The 7,152-nt window shown below is 41.9% G+C and overlaps 1 long non-coding RNA gene across 1 annotated transcript; it reads left to right on the top strand.

The window, feature by feature from the left end:
* The first annotated feature begins 739 nt into the window (after window positions 1-739).
* Window positions 740-6,511, top strand: LOC310895779. Its single transcript, XR_014580951.1, has 3 exons — window positions 740-4,320; window positions 4,476-4,589; window positions 5,166-6,511. It is a non-coding gene; the product is annotated as an uncharacterized lncRNA (long non-coding RNA).
* Window positions 6,512-7,152: the final 641 nt, after the last annotated feature.

Genomic DNA, 7,152 nt, shown 5'->3' with positions numbered 1-7,152 from the left:
ACAGTAAAGGAAATCCTGGGGCCCTTCTGTGTCTGTGTGTGTGTGATTTGCTTTTTTTTTTTTTTTTTTTTTTTTTAACCCTGTAACAAATCAATGTAAAATACATATACAGTTTCTGGTAGCGAGGACTTAAATTATAGTCTGCATTTCACTGCATGTTTTTAATATACATATATTGTATAGTATACAAGCTTAAAATACTGAAGACAATTACGTTACCTGTCAGACTGACACTGGGAGCAAAAATTGTTATAACCTAAATAAGAGGTTTGGTACTTAGGGGTAATGGTATAAGGGTAATAATGGTACCTAGGGGAGCATTTGGGACTGGAGTTTATTGTTTTTAGCTAGTACCCAGACACCTGTCTCTCTGCAACCTCTTGAAATTTTCCTTTCTGTGTGGAAGAGAAGCTCTTTCAACAGAGGAAACACGCTAACAAGTCAGTCTGGAAAAGTCTGTGATGTTGCTCTGTTCCTGTATGGTTAGTTTGCCATAAAAGCTAATGAGAGTGACCTGCTGGTGCATAAACTTTTGCTGCTGGCCAGAAGCCAGTCCAACCCTTTTCTCACAGTTTAACCTCTTGAGCATCAGGTTCTTCCACAGATTCTTCCTTTCTGACAAAATGCATTCTCATTAAAGGAGGAAGAAAACAAATGGGAATTTTCTTATTACCATAAAAATCCAGAAAAGCAGGTATGTGGCTCTTCCTTAAAGCTTTGGAGCTATTTTAGAGAAAATAAGAGCTTGCTGGTCTTCTCCCTCAGCAAGAACAGAAGGCTCAGATGGGTCCCAGGCACCTGATTCCCAGTGCTCTTTCAAAGGAACCAGGTGGAAAGTCAGATCGAGCCTATAAGAATGTCTGCTGACTTTTCACATTTAAAGTGCCAGGCAGTGGCGCAGCTTACTGCAGGCACGCTCCATTTAGGAGGCTAGTCCTTCAGCTGGATTGCCCCTATGAGAGTCCAAACTTTGCTTTGGATTTCTGTCAGGAGTGGTTTCCAGATTCCTTCTCCCTAGAACTGGGGAATGCCCAGGTGCTGGCCAGGGGCTGCAGGGCCTCTGTGGTGGCTCCAATGGCCCCATGGCAGGGCCCAGCTGAGCCCAGCACCAAGCTGGCGGCGCCTCGAAGAAAACAGATTTCCGAAAGGGCAGGGCGGGCACAGGCCGAGGAGGAGGCCCAGGGCGAGGGAGAAGCAGCAGAGGGCCCAGGCCCCAGGAGGAGGAGGGCAGGAGGGGCTCCAGGCCCACAGGCAGCAGGGATTCCCCGGCAGCCCTGCAGAGCCCCCGCTGGAGCAGATCTCCACCCTGCAGCCCGGGGAGGGCCCACGCCGCAGCAGGGGGACATTTCCTGAGGGAGCTGCGGCCGTGGGGAGCCCCCGCGGGAGCAGGGTGTTCCTGAAGGGCTGCAGCCTGGAGCTTGGCTGTTACCATGGCTAACTGTGGGATGCAAGGGAAGGGACAGATCTGCTTTGTCCTTACATGTAGCTAGGATGTAGCCAGAACATTAATCTTGGCTGAAGACACCAGGAACACGAGCGGTCTCCATGCTTCTGAAGTCCATCAGTAGAAGTGAGGCAGCTCAGGCTGGCTGTGGAAAATAATGGAAAGCCTTTTTAATATCCACTTAAGAAAGGTTCCTGATGAAAATCTCTCATACGGATGTTCTTTCATCAGACCGGGTTCTTCCAAAATATTCTCATGGCTAGCAGGTTGTTTCATTTCTTTATACCAGGCCTTCATCCAGAATGCTGAAAAAGTGGTGACCAGGATCTCGCGGAGTTCCTCCTGCCCACAGCCTCCTGTGGGATTTCAGGACATGGAGGTATCCTGCTCCACATTTTCCAGGCCCAAGCTATCAGGTGCAGCAGTTACTGTGCCATGCTTTGGAAGTGAATTGGAAATTCTCTGAAGGACAGAGTGTATGGAGGCATTGCCTGGTTAAAGCCAGCAAAGAAGCTGATAAACTCTACTGGTGCCTTTGGAAATGACTCTACCAGTGCCTTTCAAACTTATGTCACATGTTTTATTAATAGATGTGCATTTTGAAAGCTTTTACTTCTCCTCACTAGTTTCCTAATGTACTCTCCAATGCACTTCCCCTAGTTACCAAAAGCATTTTGCCTTTCGGGCATCTTGGGCAGAAGAATATTCCATTAAGGGCTGGCAACTTGGAGCACTCCCAGGATGGCATCGCTCTTGCCCACGCCTGGCATATTGCTTAGCAACGCCAATGAACATTTATTGCACATCCTGCTATTTATGTTTCATGCTTCACATGTTGACTTTCTCTCCTGCCTCCAAGTTCCTGTGATGGAATTGCTCTATGTTAGATGCCACAATAGTGAAGGACAAACACAAGCCCCCCTTCTGTCCCTGAAAACTAAGCAGGCAGCTGACTTCACCTGCTGTAACAAGCCTGTCAGCTTTCCCTGCTTGTTGTTATGGAAAGTTACAGCACCTGATTAATATCAAGTATAAGCTCATTATTAAATACAGCTATATTCACAGATGCAGGAATTACAATAAGGACGGTCCCAACCTTTAGAGCTGATAATGATTCACCTAGGGTGCTTTTTAACATGGTAATGCATTCCATTTCATACAGGTCCTGCCTTCAGTGCCTTCACTGTCAGCACACCCCAAAAGATCTCCTTGCCCTTTGGTGTTCCTCTGTGTGACTGGTACAACTGTACCTCCACACTGGTGTTCCCCACATGTACTTCTGAGGAGCACAACTGACTGGGAAAGACTGGGCAGCAGGAGGCATAAGTAGCTAAAGGTGACCAAGAACACCAACCCCACCCAGTAACTGCTGGCTACTTTTTTTTTTTTTTTAATATTTTTTCTTTTCACACATTTCTAACATCTAATAAAGAATGCACACAAGTAGAAAGCCCAGATTGGCACCACAATGTGCTATGCTATGGTGCAGCAGCTGCACTACACATAAAAGTAATAACGTGTAGGATTTTCTGTCTGAGGGGCTTCACTTTTTAAGTATGTGTCTGTTTACAGCTGTTTAGAGTTCAGAACAGAAATTTACCCACCTACCCCCAAATGAATGCTTCTTAGGGAGGAAGGAGAGAGGGAGTTCTCTTTAACATCCAGCTGAATTTCTTCACAGTGAATTAAAATGTCTAGCACAGAGCAAAAAACTATACATATTGAATATAAATAAGACATGGAAACATAAAGGAAAATATCGATAATTCTCTGAAATGTGATGGGCTAGATTTACAGAGGTGTGTGGAAACCTCTTTTTGCTCTCATTTCAGTTAGAATCTCTCAGATTTCACTTTGGGATTTGGGGTTTGACTTTAAAGAACTATTTCTGGAAGCAGCTGAAATATGTTCTGGGAACCAATCCCAGTAATTGAACATGAAAAATAAACTATGACAATATACCTGATGCACTATTTCCATTTTCCTTATGCATTTGCCTGGAAAGAAGATGAGAAAGAGAATCTATGAAATATTTTAGATTAATTTAAGCTAGCAATCTGTAGAATAATAAATAAACAATGTTGGAAACTATGGCTTTAACATAAAGAATCAATTTCAACCTTGATGTAAGTAGAAATTATTTCTGCACGTTGTCAAATATTACATTTCTGGGGAAGAATGCAATAGTTTTTGGAATACAGAATAAGAATATTTGGTTAGAAGAAGGATATTAAGTACAGTTGGGAATACAGAAAAAATCAGATTAAAATAATACAAATTACAGTATATAAAAATGGGTCAGTTACTGCCATTACAAGATAAATGAAAGTGCAGGAGTGACAAAAAAAAATCTATTATGGGATTCAGGAAGCTCAATATATCACAGTGTTAAGTGCTGTGAGTTAAAGTATATGAATGCAAGGTTCAGGTTTTCTACAGAAATTGCAGTGAAGTTGGACATTTTGTCAATGCTTCTTTCTAAGTTTTCAAGGCACATCTAAGTGAAATGGCTTCATGACGCAGATAAATTTTTTAAGTTGTTTGGGTGATATCTTGAAAGAATCGATGCAGATTTGAAAGTCTCACTAGGAGAAAAATAAGTGCAAGGGAGAAATTGCCATGTGTATCTAACTGTACCTTACTAAATACTGTAAGCCATGAAGGAAGCCTCCTCAACAAAAATCTGAACAGTAACATCCTATTCAGGATATGAAACAAATATGGGGAAAACAATGTGAACATATGTACATCATTTTTTTTTTTTATTCTGTCAGTGTGTGCAAGTAGGAATGAATGGACAAGAGAAGATGACTGTGTCCCAAACCCATTCAGCTGGGGAAAGTGGCAGCTCACTCACTCTCGTGGAAAGCAGAGAGGTGAGGATTTTGATTGGGTCTCCTTTGGAAAAAGCCTTTGCATTCAGTTGTACTTTGATGGTGGAATATCAGTCTTGAAATCACTGTTGTCATTCCCACTGCATGGAGTAGTTCCAGGTGATCAAGGATACATTTCAGCCTTTTCTCTTTAACAGCAGAGCCAGAAGCCCCACAGTAGACAGAGTTCATAAATACTACATAGTGATCAAGAAATAATAGCCAAACACCAGCTGTGACCACAAACAGTTCTCTGACATCAAGAAAAGCTGGTAAGAACAGGAGAGAGAAAGGTGAGGTGGTATTACAAGAACCCAGAGGAAAATACCTTTCAAATCACTTTGATCCTAAATAACCTGAGCTAATATCTGCCCCAAGCACACATTTGTTAACATATTCCAAGTTGCCAGTGGGAGCTCAGTGTGCCTGGAAAGCTCCGCTGGTGCTGTCACACCATCTTTCAGCACAGCAGCTTTCCAAGGCCAAAGGCATCTGAAGACAGATAACCCAAAGAGTTCAAATTTCAAATACAGCTTGGGCTGCTGGAGACTACCACAGATGCCAAAAAAAAAAAAAAAAAAAAAAACCATGCACAAGTTTTCAGTAAATTTAGGGTATAAGGATTTTAAGTCAAATGGGAACCACCGGTACTCTGAAAATGTGGGTTAAAGTGGCGTGTGAGCCTTCAGGAAACCTTGTATTCCTCCAGGTCTCCCAGCAAAATATTTTAAAGAAGCTGATAAACACTTCTGCTGCAGAAATGTTCTTTCCCTCACAAGACTGCGAAAAGCGCAAATTGTTTTTAAGACAGACTCACCACCTCTTTTTTTTTTTTTTTTTTTTTCCAGGAGAATTCCAAATATCTGCTGACACCCTCAGGCAGAAAGGAAAATTTTCTTTTAGTTTAAAAAGAGTGTGCCCCTCTCTCTCTGTAAAAAAGAATCTCATCCAAAGTAACCCAGGACAGGAGTTAGCTCACTTTACTCAACTCCTTTGCAAAAACACCCCTAAATAGCTCTTCCGTGGTATCCACTGCTCAGGGCTGTGGCTGCAGGCCACATTTCTTGCTCTTAGGAACTTAGGAATTTTCCCCGTTGCCAATGAAGCATTCCAAGTCAAACGGGATGGCAAGGACAATTACGTCCCTGCCTAGGATTGATGTGAGCCATTCTACTAGACAGCAAGAACTGTCTTGAAGCAAAAGAGCTGATGGTGACTATTGGAGGAGGAAACAGGACTGAAAGACTAGGTCCAAACTATAATTTGAGACATCATTTTGTATTGGTCTGGAGAACCCTGCAGTGGTATAAAAATGAGGCTATTCTTCTCCAGTCAGTAGTCAAATAAGGGATCAGTGGGAAAACATGGGAGCATTTTAAGGGGAAGCCTTGAAGGAAGGTGCAACAGTGCAAAGAATTGCTTGACAACATCCAAGAAATAAATGAACTAAAAAACACTAGTGTATTTATCTGGAGGGCTCATTTGTACAGATAATTACTTTTTAAAACTTGTGATCCTTTAGCTAATGTGTGTCTCCAACTCTTTTTAGTTCGAGAGGAAGGAAGGGGAGTGAAGAGGGGAAGAATCTAGCAAAGAAAGAGAAAAGAGAGTAAAGCTGAAAAGTCAAACCAAAAAAAAACAAAATGCAGGTTGAAAGGTTAATGGATGCAAATAGCTCAACTGGGGTGCTGCATACTAAAAACTTGCAATCATGCTGAAGAAGGGAATAATCAAGAAAGGACAAAAGATAAATATACTGGGACATGGCAAAGGCACAATTAAACTCACTGATGTAAATCCAATGTTTCTTTATGGGGACAAATCCAGTGCAAATATGGTCCAAATTTGGAAAATATGATTTGCCTCCTCCTCCTTTTTAGAAACAATGAAAACATTTCTGCTGTTCTCATTTTTGTATAAATAAATGTTTATACAAATATTGCCAGTTTCATACAGCCAGTTTTAATCCAATAGCTTCCAAGTTCTTCCAAAGCTGAAGGTGAACACAGTGATTGTTAAACTCGGGCAATGTACCCTTCCTAGCAAATGGAGTTCAGGGGTAAAAGATACGAATGAAGTGTTCACTGACTCATTCATGAGTGGACACCGGCAGAAGTGAGAGCCTATGAACAAGCTGGACAAGTGGGCACAGAAGAAAAGAACGAGAAATTTGTTGTATTTGAACAGTTTGGTTACCAGGTCTGTACACAACTGTGTTCTGTATTGCAGAGTGAGAACTGTGCAGCAGCAGAAGGATTGAATCTGTGCTAAGCATGCCAGCCAACTGTGTTGCACCTGAACGGAGGCGTCTGGCGGTGGCTCTGCATGACATACACAGGCTGTATTCAGTTTCTAAGTGAAGTTTCATTTGTTCTAAACTATGAAACCATAAACAGAGTGCGTTGACAGAAATGTGTAAGGAAAGTGTGGTCTTCTGCAATTTAACAGCACCAGTGGCACATGTTCTGCACCACATGAGGGAGGAGAGGTCACAGCACTCTGAAGCTGAGCCTTCCACCTTCCCAGCTCCTGGTTGAAATGCTTTGAACCCTTCCAACATGAGAAACTGCATATATGCATCCCTTAGACATTGCAGTATGAGATTCAAGGAATAGAAAACTAAATTTATGTTTTTAGTAATCATGCAAAAAGCTCTTAAGCGTAGGTCAGGATAAGGTAAACAACACACATCCATCTTATTCCATTAAATGATTATAATTTTCTCAGTGAAAGCTATATGGCATCCCAAAAATCTTTCTTTTTACTACTTTTTTTTTTTTTTTACATGTCTGGTCACTCCTTAGCTGTGGATTATGTTCTGTCATGGAAGAAGCA

Source organism: Anser anser, assembly GCF_964211835.1.
Source record: "Anser anser genome assembly, chromosome: 2".
NCBI classification, from domain to species: Eukaryota; Metazoa; Chordata; class Aves; order Anseriformes; family Anatidae; genus Anser; species Anser anser.
Note: the sequence above shows the minus strand (reverse complement) of the source record. Positions and strands in the feature narration are given on the sequence as shown.